The sequence below is a fragment of the Maylandia zebra genome, linkage group LG14 (genome assembly GCF_041146795.1).
Source record: "Maylandia zebra isolate NMK-2024a linkage group LG14, Mzebra_GT3a, whole genome shotgun sequence".
Lineage (NCBI taxonomy): Eukaryota > Metazoa > Chordata > Actinopteri > Cichliformes > Cichlidae > Maylandia > Maylandia zebra.
In genome coordinates this window covers 11,088,584-11,100,044 of record NC_135180.1, presented here as the reverse complement: position 1 = coordinate 11,100,044, position 11,461 = coordinate 11,088,584, and the positions used below count along the sequence as shown (strand labels likewise).

The following is an 11,461-nucleotide window of genomic DNA, read 5'->3' as shown; positions in this document are numbered from 1 at the left end:
TCATTATACAACACCACACCATGTGGAAAATGTATAAAGTATGTATATATATATGTGTGTGTGTTTGTGTGTGTGTGTTCAAAGTTGCAGACAAATAAATTCACTTGAATCTATTATGATTGTTGTATTTGTATTGTATATTGTCTACCAGGTAGGCAATAAGTGGTTTCACAGGGACTACATGATGTTGTCCATATTATAGTGAACTTGTGCACAATAGTGCTTTGTATGTTTGGTTTTGACTTTAGTAACATGGAGAAAACTTTTTTGTCTGTGCATCTGCATCATTTATCAACCCCATACTGCCAGGAAAACATGGAGGCTATGGAAAACACCTGAATAGAATGTAGTAAAGCATATTAGCACAGAAGAATGCATGGATAGATGAATAAAGGAAAAGGTAGATAAGAACAAAGGTGGACCTTCAGCTGCTGAACATGTCCACGAGCATCTCGGTTTGTGTTCATGCAGCAGGTATCTGTATCCTGTTTCTGGTTCAGCTACTCTCAGTGAAGCAGAACGGTTTTTATTCAGCATGTCTCCCCACCTGTCTGATCCTATTAGACCACAACACGTCTGCTTAGCTGATCAGGGCTGGAACCCAGCAGAGTGTGAGCTGATGACTGTTGATAATGAAGAAAATGAGGATTAAATCACTTGGTAATAGAAATTAGATGAGTGCATGTGACCGCTCTAATGTAATGGTGGTTCAGACCAGTTTTTTTTTTAAACAGGGCAAAGTACAGTAGCTCATATACACATCATCCCATTATGCAAACATCGGGACTCCCTCTGTCTCCTTGACAATTTCAGAATCAGAATACTTTATCAATCACTAAGGAAATTATGTAGTTACAGGTGCTTGAAGACAATAAGGACAGTAACAACCTGAACTAAATTTAAAAAAATTACAATATATTGCAAAGTTACAAATTATAATAAATAGCTCTAATATATACAAATAGCTTAAATATAAATATCAAGAAGAATACAGATAATAAATATATATGATTGACATTGTACTCTGAACTGTAAAACTTTTACACATCCTTTACAGTGAAAATCACTGTAAAGGATGTAAAAACATGTAACTAGTGCACTGTGTACTGTACTGTGCATTAGATGGAGGAGTTTTAGCACAGGCAGGTTTGATTTCCTGTGTTGTTCAGTGGTGCCTTTGGGTAACCTGAGTTCCTCACTGAACCTGCTCCTGTGGCTGGAGAGCACGTCATGGATTGGGTGGGAGGTATTGTGCAGCACGGTCCTTATCTTGGACAACATCTCTGACACAACCTCAAGGGAGTCCACCTCCAGCAAACAAGCACAGACAGACTTCCATGTTCTGTCCTTCAGTTTCCTTCAGTCATGTCACTGCCTGTCTGTCTGCTTCATATCAGAGAGCTTTGAATAAAATAAATAAAACAACAGTGCCTAATGAAAATATTTAGAGATATTTTTGACCATGTGTGAATTTGTGTGTGAATGGGTGGATGACTGAATGTAGTTCAAAGCGCTTTGGGGTCGTTAGGGACTAAGTAAAGTGCTATACAAATACAGGCCATTTACCTTTACATCTACAACTAATGTGACAGAAAAAAAAGATTTATCTTGAATTGAATAATGCATTATTTGTTTTGAACTCTTTTAAGTTGTGTTTTTATGAAAGGGCTGAGGAAAGGATATGGAAATAGGCTGATGGCTGCATTTGTGTTTAAGGAGTCAAAATTTCCCAGCATTCCCAGGCTTCCATTGAAGTTGCAGCTTGAGTAATTGTTCATCTTTATCTCCCTCTGCTCAGTTTTCTTCTGCTTCTTTCTTCTACCACCTGCTCCTTTTGACAGTCTTCCTAACTGAGCAGCTACAGACAGTATGGTAACAAGTGTTAACCACTGTGCTGCTAGTTGTGAAAAGAAATAACATCAACTCATTTGTGCAGCAGGTTCAGCTCAACAGAGCCTGAACACAGACCGAAAGGTAAACGAGTAAATACGGGTGATAAGCAGTTTACTAAGTTGATTTCCTATAAATATAATATTTTGAGGTTATTATATTATCCCTTTATTTTATTATTATTAACAGAAATTCTGTCTTTTATTAGGTGGCAGTTTATGTTCTACTTTATCTTCCCTTTAGTCGTCACAATCACACATTCATTCAGTGATTTCTTTGTTTGTTTGTTCTTTGTTTCATCCTGAAGCCCATGAAAAACACAATTACCATAACATTCCAACTTCCTTTTTCTCTTTGAAGATGTAAAGTAATCCATAATAATAATAATAATAATAATAATAATAATAATAATAATAATAATAATAAGGGGGCGGTTTTGTATGAATGATAGTGATTTACCACGCTGCCTCATCTGAACTTGTAGACACATCTTTCATTGCTGGGACATTGTTGTTGTTCATGTTGCTTTTCTGTCTAAACCACTGGAGTCTCAGAGTTACAAAAAGGTGTCCTCTGACCTTAGTGTTGGAACACACCAGGGTCAATAATCACAGTGAGACAGAGAGACAGTGCTGACTCTTAATTCCACAAACCACATATTCCTTTCTGTCAGGGTCCTGGGTCTCCTGACCCAGCATGTTTAGTTCTTTGTGATTTTTGTATTATTGTACTTGTGTGAGTTATTCTATGGTTTCTAGTTTCGATCCCTTGCCCTTCATGTTTCTTCGTGTCCCCTCTGTTCTGTGTAAGTCTGTGTCTGCATGTTTGAGTTTCCCTCTGTGTTTTTCGGTCCTTAGAGTCCTCTGCCTTATGGTTTATGTCTCTGTGTTTCTTAGTTGCTGCCTCCACCATGTCAAGTTCACGTCTCTGTGTCATACTTCCTGTTTTACTTTGAAGGTCCGTGTCTTATTTGAATGCTTCCTGCTTTGCTTGTCTCGTCAGTCCTGATTTCTCCCAGCTGTGCTCTCCTTCTGTGTCTCATTCCCCTCGTTACTTCCCAGTGTATTTAAACCCTGTCTTTCTCTGAGTCAGTGTCGTGTTGTCCCTCAAGCTGTGTGTTTCCTTGCGTCGCTCTGTCAAGTGTAAGTTTATATTTCCCTGTTTAGTTTTGTATCCTTTCCTCTGTCAGCAAATAAAGCTGAGTTTTTTGAGTTCATCCTTCGAGTCTGAGTGCCTGCATCTTGGGTCCTACTCCTGCCTGCTACACAGCGTTTCATGACACTTTCCATCCCATTTTAATGCTTAGAAGTAGCATCATTATAAAGATCATGTTTGTCAATGTGTAGGATTAATGGTTTGAAGAGCAGCATTTTACATAAAATCCCAATTTTCTACCTACACACATTCCTGGCTGAACAGATAAGACATTAATATTTATCCTTCATCAGGTACTCATTCCTCTCTCTTCCCTCCTTTTTGCTGTTGTTATTCTTTATTATCATATTATATCAGTTATATTCTGCATTTGTCCAGATTTCTCATGCCATTCTTTCTCTTTGCTTTTTGCATTTTGGACCGCTGCTGTAACCTGACCTGCTCCATCCTGAATGTTCACGTGGATCTTTGAATGCATGTAAGCATGACCAGCTCTCATGTGAATGATACACGTGGGAATAGAACTGTACTTCCAACACTGGTATCAGATGGTCTGTATGCTGCTTTCGTCATCACCATTTACTAACACATCAGCAGCAATCATTACATACCAATTTACTTCTCACTGAGTATTTGGATGTACAGGCTACAACCTGAGTATCATTCAAATTCACAGCTTTTTTTTTACAGAGGCTGGTGTCTCTAGCTGGTGTTCTATGCTCAGAGAGGAGAAAAAAATCCTCTGTCATGGTGCATTACGCAACAAGTGTTTCAAGGATCTATAAAAGAGTGACAGGATGGCTCAGGGGATATCTGGCTGATCCTACAAGTAGCAGTTGTTTCAAAGATAAGCCATGCAGGTATGCAATCATACATGGACAATACCATCAAATTGCAAACAGCCTATTGACGTATAGTTCAAGGCTACTCACCAATATAACAAAATCTGGTTAGCAGTGATAACCTGAAAGGGAGACTTGCTCTGATGTTAGATGTGGAGATGAATTAAAGTCTATAGGGTCTTAGCAGGTGAATCTGCAGGAGAGTGACTCAAGTTTCTACTTTTCTGTTCAGCGAGTTTAGGAAATACATAATCTACTTTAAATTCAAAGGATTCATCACTGATTACCTGTGTGCTGTAATTAGAAATGGACCCAACATAAATGCAAAACTGTTAACTCACTGGTGAGATCGCAGCTGGTGACTATGTGCACATAATGAAACAGCAGCAACAGAGACTAAGTAAAGTGGAACCATAATCTTCTTAATCACTCCTATGTGAACTCTGGATTCTTTTGATTGATTTTGTTTTTTGTAGCTCTAACTGCCTGTCTGTTCTTTCTCTCCTGCTCCTTCCTTTGTAGTATGTCTGGTAGCAATCTCTCCTTTGGGAATAAAGTCCCAGTCCAACACACTGTATCTGAACCACAATGTGATGCTTTGCTCTGCAGTTATTTCTCTGTTGGGCCTTGAAGTCCTTAGGGAAGATCTCAGATTGTTTCATGGCAGCTGAGAGCTGCAGTGTTGCAGCTGAGAGCTCGAGTCTAATAAGAGCAACCACCCATAAATCAGCTGCTGGAATCTGGTGTGGTGGAAAACACTGGGGTGGAGTCACTAGAAAGAGAGAGAGAGACGCACAGGAGCTCTCTATTCAGGACAGAGAGCAACAGCAAAACTGGACTCCAAAAGTCAGCATCAGAGTATAAATACCACAGAGCATCTATAGGTTTACCTACCAATGATTCACTTCTGGACGTCGCACCACAGAATGCTTTGTATTAGCAGCAGCTCTGTGTCTTGTGGCCGAAAATGTTTTTATTTTTGACAAATGATGTGAACTTTTTTTCATAGATTTGCTTGAGGTTTCAAGCTTTTACATAATGTAATCATAGAAATGGTTATCAATGGTCCCATCATTCCAAAATAGGCACCATCAGAAATGCCTTGGGTGCAGCTTGACTTTGGCATTTTCATACTCAGTCACCCAGTTCTTGTGTATATATAAAACTAAATAGACAGACTGTTCAGTAAAATTCCAACATCAGCCTCAAAACGAAGACCTAAAACGGCAGTATTGACAGGTTTCTAGAAATTACTTTTCAGCAATGAAACAACAGTCGAATATCCATCCATGCATCTTCTTCCACTTAAGCTTTTTTGTCAATGGAGTATCCATCAAGTCACTGCTGGGAGGGATCTGTCTCTACATCTGTCTTTTCAGTAGGAGGAGATGTGTGATGCAAACTAGAACAGATCCCTTAGTATGTCTTTGGTTAATGTATCTGCCTTTAATTTCCTTTCTTTCAAATTTTTTTAATTTGATTTACTTTTTTGATCTTGCTTTCACTGTCTTCATGTCCTGTTTCATTTCCTTTATCTACACTCTGAGGTGTGCAGAAAAAGGAAATGAAACAGAAATGATAATTAACAGAAATGATAACCCTGAGAAGTCATCTGTAACTGTATCTTGGACATACCTTTAGTGACACATGGTCCCATATTTCCTCCTCAGAGGGACCCAACAGCTTCTAATCACAGTCACTATAGCCCTAAATTCGTTAGAATTACCTTGAGGATTTTTCACTTTGACATCTAAGGGTTTGCCTGAGGACAAAAACACAGTGGGCTGTGTTTTCCATTGCCATACATTGTGCCAAAGAATTTATCCAAGCACCAATAGCAGGAGGATCTGATTTTTTTCCAGTTTAATGCAATTATACGTTTTGCCTGTAATGTACAATAATCCATAAACTTATTTGATGGGCTTAGTTTAAGATTTTTAGGACAAATGTATGGTAGCAAGATTTCTGAATCTAAAGCAATCTTTGTAGTTAAAATTTGGTTTATTTTGTTCATCACCTCCTGCTAAAATGCGCGGACAATTCTGCATTCCCATATACAGTGGAAAAATGTCCCACGGGCTTCTCCACATTTAAAACATGTGTCTGGAATTCTGTTGTTATATTTGTTCAATTTCACCGGTGTTACGTATGTTTGCATGATCCAGTTGTATTGTAATAGCTTTAGGTTACTATTAATCGATTGTTTTTGTGATTTTAAACAAATTGACTTCCATGTCTCCTTAGAAATATTCATATTTAGGTCATTTCTCCAAGATTCTAACTTAGAAGCTGATGTTTCTGGAGAGGCAGAGACAATCTAGTTATAGAATGTTGAAATGAAGCCTTTATTACTCCACACCACCATCTCTCACCTGGAAGTGCAGGGCCGTTACGCCAGGCTGCTCTTTGTTGACTTTAGCTCTGCTTTCAATACGATACTCCCGGACAGACTAATAGATAAACTGCTGGAAATTGGACTTCCTTCCACCACCTGCCGCTGGATCAGAGACTTCCTCTCAGACCGTGTACAGAGAGTTAGAGTGGGGCCTCATCTTTCCTCAGCCCTCAGCCTCAACACCGGCTCTCCACAAGGCTGTGTACTGAGTCCCCTACTGTACACTCTGTACACACATGACTGTGTTAGTTCCCACCCAGACAACACAGTCATCAAGTTTGCAGATGATACCACTGTGGTGGGGCTCATCTCAGGGGGAGATGAGACTGCATACAGAGCTGAAGTTCAGAGGCTGTCAGATTGGTGTGCAGACAACAACCTGGACCTCAATACCACCAAAACAAAAGAACTGGTAGTTGACTTCAGAAGGAGGAAGTCCGAGCTGCAGCCTGTCAGCATCAACGGGGAGTGCGTGGAAAGGGTCTCCAGTTTCAAGTTTCTGGGTGTGCACATAGACACAGACCTCCAATGGAGCTCTAACACCTCTGCGGTCTTAAAGAAGGCCCAACAGCGTCTCCACTTTCTGAGAATCCTCAGAAAAATGGACCTGAAGAAGGAGCTGCTGACCGTCTTCTACCGCTGCTCCATTGAAAGTGTGCTGACATATTGCATCGGTGTGTGGTTCTCCAGCTGCACCACAGCACACAGAAAGGCACTCCAGAGGGTCATCAACATGGCCCAAAAAATCATTGGACATCCTCTTCCCTCCCTGAAGGACCTGTACAGCACTCGCTGTCTCAAGAGGGCACGCAGCATCCTACGGGACTGCACACACCCAGGACACCGGGTGTTTAAGCTGCTGCCGTCTGGCAGGAGGTTCAGGCTGCTGAGGTCCCGAACAAATAGACTCAAGGACAGCTTTTACAACAGGGCAATAGCCCTGATCAATGTAAATAGCTGACCTGACTGGATACCTCCCTGGACTTTTTAGGGGGAGGTAACAATGTTTAAAACAATAACAATAATATTTATATTTATAACAAGGTACAATAATAATTAATGTGCAATAATAACAGTGTGCAATACACATACACTTATTCTTCTTTTTTATACTAAGTTAATATACTGTGTTGTGTTGTTTGTTACGTTGTGATGTGTCATATCGTGTCGTGTTGTGTTACATGTGCCGACGTAGGACAGTTTTTCCAATTTCATTGTACTACTGTACTATGTATGACTGTGCAGTGACAATAAAGAGTTATCGCATCTTATTACAACATTTTTACACCATTAACTAATATATGATATATGAATAAATGAAGCTTCTAATCTGTAAATACTTAAAGAAATGTTTTTTGGGGGATTTGAAATTTTGAGACTAAATCCTCAAATGAAACCATTATTCCATCACAAAAAAGATCACCCACTTTCCTAACACCTTTATCTGCCCAACCCTGGAACCATGCATCCAAATTTCCTGGTGCAAATAAAGCATTTCACCAAATAGGACTAAACTGAGAGAGATTATTCTTAATATTCATCATTTCTTTTATTGTAAACCAAACTTCAATCATATTTCGGACTATAGGATTATTTGTTTCTTTCTTTAATTGTTTTGGCTGTGCAGAGTATAAGTACAAGTTTAATGGCATTTTAAGAGAATTTGCTTCCATCCCCACCCAAGAAGGGGTATTTTGGGATGAAAAATAAAACATTATTGTCCTTAGTTGAATAGCCAGATAGTACCAGTAAAAAAATGGGGCATTTCAATCCCCCTGTATCGAAGGGAAGAAACAAACAAAGACAAGCGAATGCGGGGACGCTTCTTGTTCCAAATAAACTCTCTGATTAATGATGCTAGTTTGGTAAACAATCCAGATCAAATCAAAGTTAATATCTTCTTCCAGTCCTCAATATGACTCACTAATTTAAAATTTGCACCATCTGCTTCTGCTGGAAACATTAATCTATGGAAACCCTTTAAAATTCTTGTAAGACATAGGCAGCTATTTGCACTCACATTCACACCCATGGTCAATTTAGAGGTCCCAGTTTACCTATCCCCACTAACTGCATGTCTTTGGAAAGTACCCAAAGAGAAGCCACGCAAACCCCACACAGAAGGACCCCAGTCTGATAGTAGAATTGACCGCAGGACGTTTTTGCTGTGAGACAACACTGCTAACCACCGTTCCACCCCCAGTTTTCAAATCTTGTGTGATTGTGTATACCAATAACAACCTGAAATAATTTAACTTTGACAGTTGGGACAAGGTAAAGGCCACGGTCACACCAGATGTGAAATTCATTAAAAACTGTATATTGCCAGTAATTTTCTATGGATTGTGTTGAAACTTAAGAACACACTAGGTCTTAGGGTACTCCCCTAGGCCTTGACCTTTTTAGTTAATTAGCAACAGGGTCAACCTTGACCTTGAAAAAAATACCAAGAAATGATATCGAGTAAGATATCATTTAAAAAGGCATTGAGAAAGCTGTGCAACACACTTTTAAAATTTTTTGATACGCCACCATACAACACCACAATGACGCCAAAACAGACTGACATTAGCATGTTGTAATAAAAAATCATAAAACATGAAGGTTTGATTATAGCCATTGCTCTTTGGGGGAAGTTGCACTCTCTGTGCGCTCTTGTTTGCCTAATGGAGGTATAGTTAAAAAAAATCAATTTCAGTTGATGGCAGTCTGTGATCACAGTGTGTTAACAGGTGTGAAGACGTGTGAACCCTGAGGTTGATATCCGCATGCACAGAGCTCTGATATTATGTGGAAGTGACATGAATAATGCATAAAAGGCTAGCATAGTACACTTTTCATCAACTTGGCCAATTATTTTTTTTTATTCCTTTCAGTTTGACCCCAACACAAATCTCTATCAATCTCTAACAATCAACACTCACTTCTCAGACAGCAACCCATATTTTTCATTGTGTTGTTTAAGTCGGATTTTTTTTTTTCTCGTATATTTGTTGTTTTTTTTTCCCTCTTGCTGCTGGCATGTTATAATGAAAACTGCAAAATACAAACAAGCTGGATGGTGGAAACAGGTGGGGAATGTAAAATAAACCCTCCAAACACAGTCTCCCAGCAGTGTAGGGTCTTACGGCTGAAAGCTAACCAGATGGAAAATAAAAAAAGAAACAAAACTGGGAATCCAAATACACAGAAGTACAAATAAAACAATTAGAGCCACACAGGTGTGATTCTTCTGTTTGATGGCAGAAATCCAAAAACTCTGCCATACTGATATTTTGTGCCTGGTAGATGAACATGTGCTCTTTTTGTAAGTCCTATTGTTTGTCCCACATCATGAATATTACAGCAAACAACTGTAGACATTTATTTACCAGAGCAGTCTATTGAAACAGCTGGCTTTATGTCAATACAATCACATACAGTGGTATGTGTAGTATTTCTCTGTCTGGGTTCATTGGCAGCACTTTCTCCTCTCTTCTCTTTTCTTCTGGAGCCTCATCTAAAGCAGCATGGCGCCTTTGGACCTGGACACTTCTGGATACATAGCGTGTGGATCACTGGTGTTGCTTTCCCCTGAAGCACTGAAGTTAAGAGGAAAATGACAGCTATAGTGGATATGTAGTTTCCATCTGTCCGTACGATGCTGACTCGAGTTATGAAGATATGTGAAGAGAATTCCCTTCCTGACAGAGCAGAAAGGTGTGCAGTTCTCACGATGAAGCTTCTCACTTTACTGGGACAATAGAGCTCTGTTTGATCAAAATAAAGTTGGTGATGGGTTTCACAGAGCTGAGCTGGCAGCAGTCTGCATACAGTACGCATCCTGTGATACAGAAAACAGCAGCATTGGAGGTTGATAGAACCAAGAGCTTCATTTGAGTCTCCTCAGCACAGCTGTGGAGCATAGCACGGATAAGCAGAAGCGGTTTTCTGTACTTTGTGTCAAACATGTGGACCAAAGAAAGAAAGAGATGGATAGAAAGAACCCAGATATTTATCTACCATTTAATTATCAGCACTCATGATGCTCATGTTTTGCCTTCTCTTTTTAAGAAGTTTCTTTGGCAAACATTTTGATGAGTGTCCAGCTCATACAGAATGTTTTAACCATTATTAGTAGTAGTGCCTTTTAGCCCTGCTAGCACTAATCACTCACTCTGCTTGTGCATAAAAGTATGTTTCTTATCAGTTACAGTAAAGTACAGTGAATATTTTGACCCTTACATACTGTTGATGTTTCATGCCTTTACACAATTCTTAATTAATTTCTATACCACATTTTAAACTACTATTCTGTTCAAAATTTACAAATAACCTGCATCTTACATTAACAACTGGATGATTATTTCTTAAATGAATGTTTTGGAGAGCAGGGAGAGTGTATTTAGAGAGTAACGACAAATATCCTATTAAATCCCTAGACATGAAAATATAACAGCTATAATGATTTAAATATATTTTCTTGAAAGTGAAAATGGCGAAGCAATCTGTAATTGTTAGGATTTATTATATAACCATATGCACCATCTTCACTGTTATGTCATAAATTAATCCACAATCTGTAATTGTCAGTATTAATTTAACATATGATTAATGCTTAGATCAAAAAACATAAAAAATGGTTATTGAAAAGTAGCCTGTGCATTCAAAGCAGTGGCAGGAACGCTTACATGTGTGGGACTCAACTGAAATGGGAGCTCAGATCTCTTTCTAATATAATATTATGACAGTTTCAAGATTTCCCTAAAATCACCATTTTCCTTGGTGTAAGCCACACTGGTGGATCTAAAACCCATCTCATCAGATATGAGTCATGTATGACCTGAACCAGCATTAATGTATAGTATATATAGTTTACTATACAGCCCAAAACATATGTAAGAGTTAATGGAACTGTTTTGGATAGTAGTTGTGCATATACACGGATCAGCTACAATGCCTTTTGGGAAATAGACACGGGACCATTGTATGTGTGTTTCTGGGACTGGATTATTGCCGGCGGAGTGTATGAATATTGATGTTTCCATGACACATTATTGTTCTGGGCCGTTTTGGGATAAAATGATTGCTTCCAATTTTGAGCCTACCTAAAATGCTTGGGGCATTGTGAGGTTGAGCCTTATGAATCTTGCACTCTTCATTGTGTTTTTCCTGAGCAGTGGTGAAAAGTGCTGTAACT

At 39.0% G+C, this 11,461-nt stretch overlaps 1 long non-coding RNA gene across 1 annotated transcript; it reads left to right on the top strand.

Annotated features, from left to right (window-relative positions):
* The first annotated feature begins 3,259 nt into the window (after positions 1-3,259).
* On the top strand, positions 3,260-10,389 carry LOC143421929 (uncharacterized). The gene is made up of 2 exons (XR_013101529.1): positions 3,260-3,905; positions 9,776-10,389. It is a non-coding gene; the product is annotated as an uncharacterized LOC143421929 (long non-coding RNA).
* Positions 10,390-11,461: the final 1,072 nt, after the last annotated feature.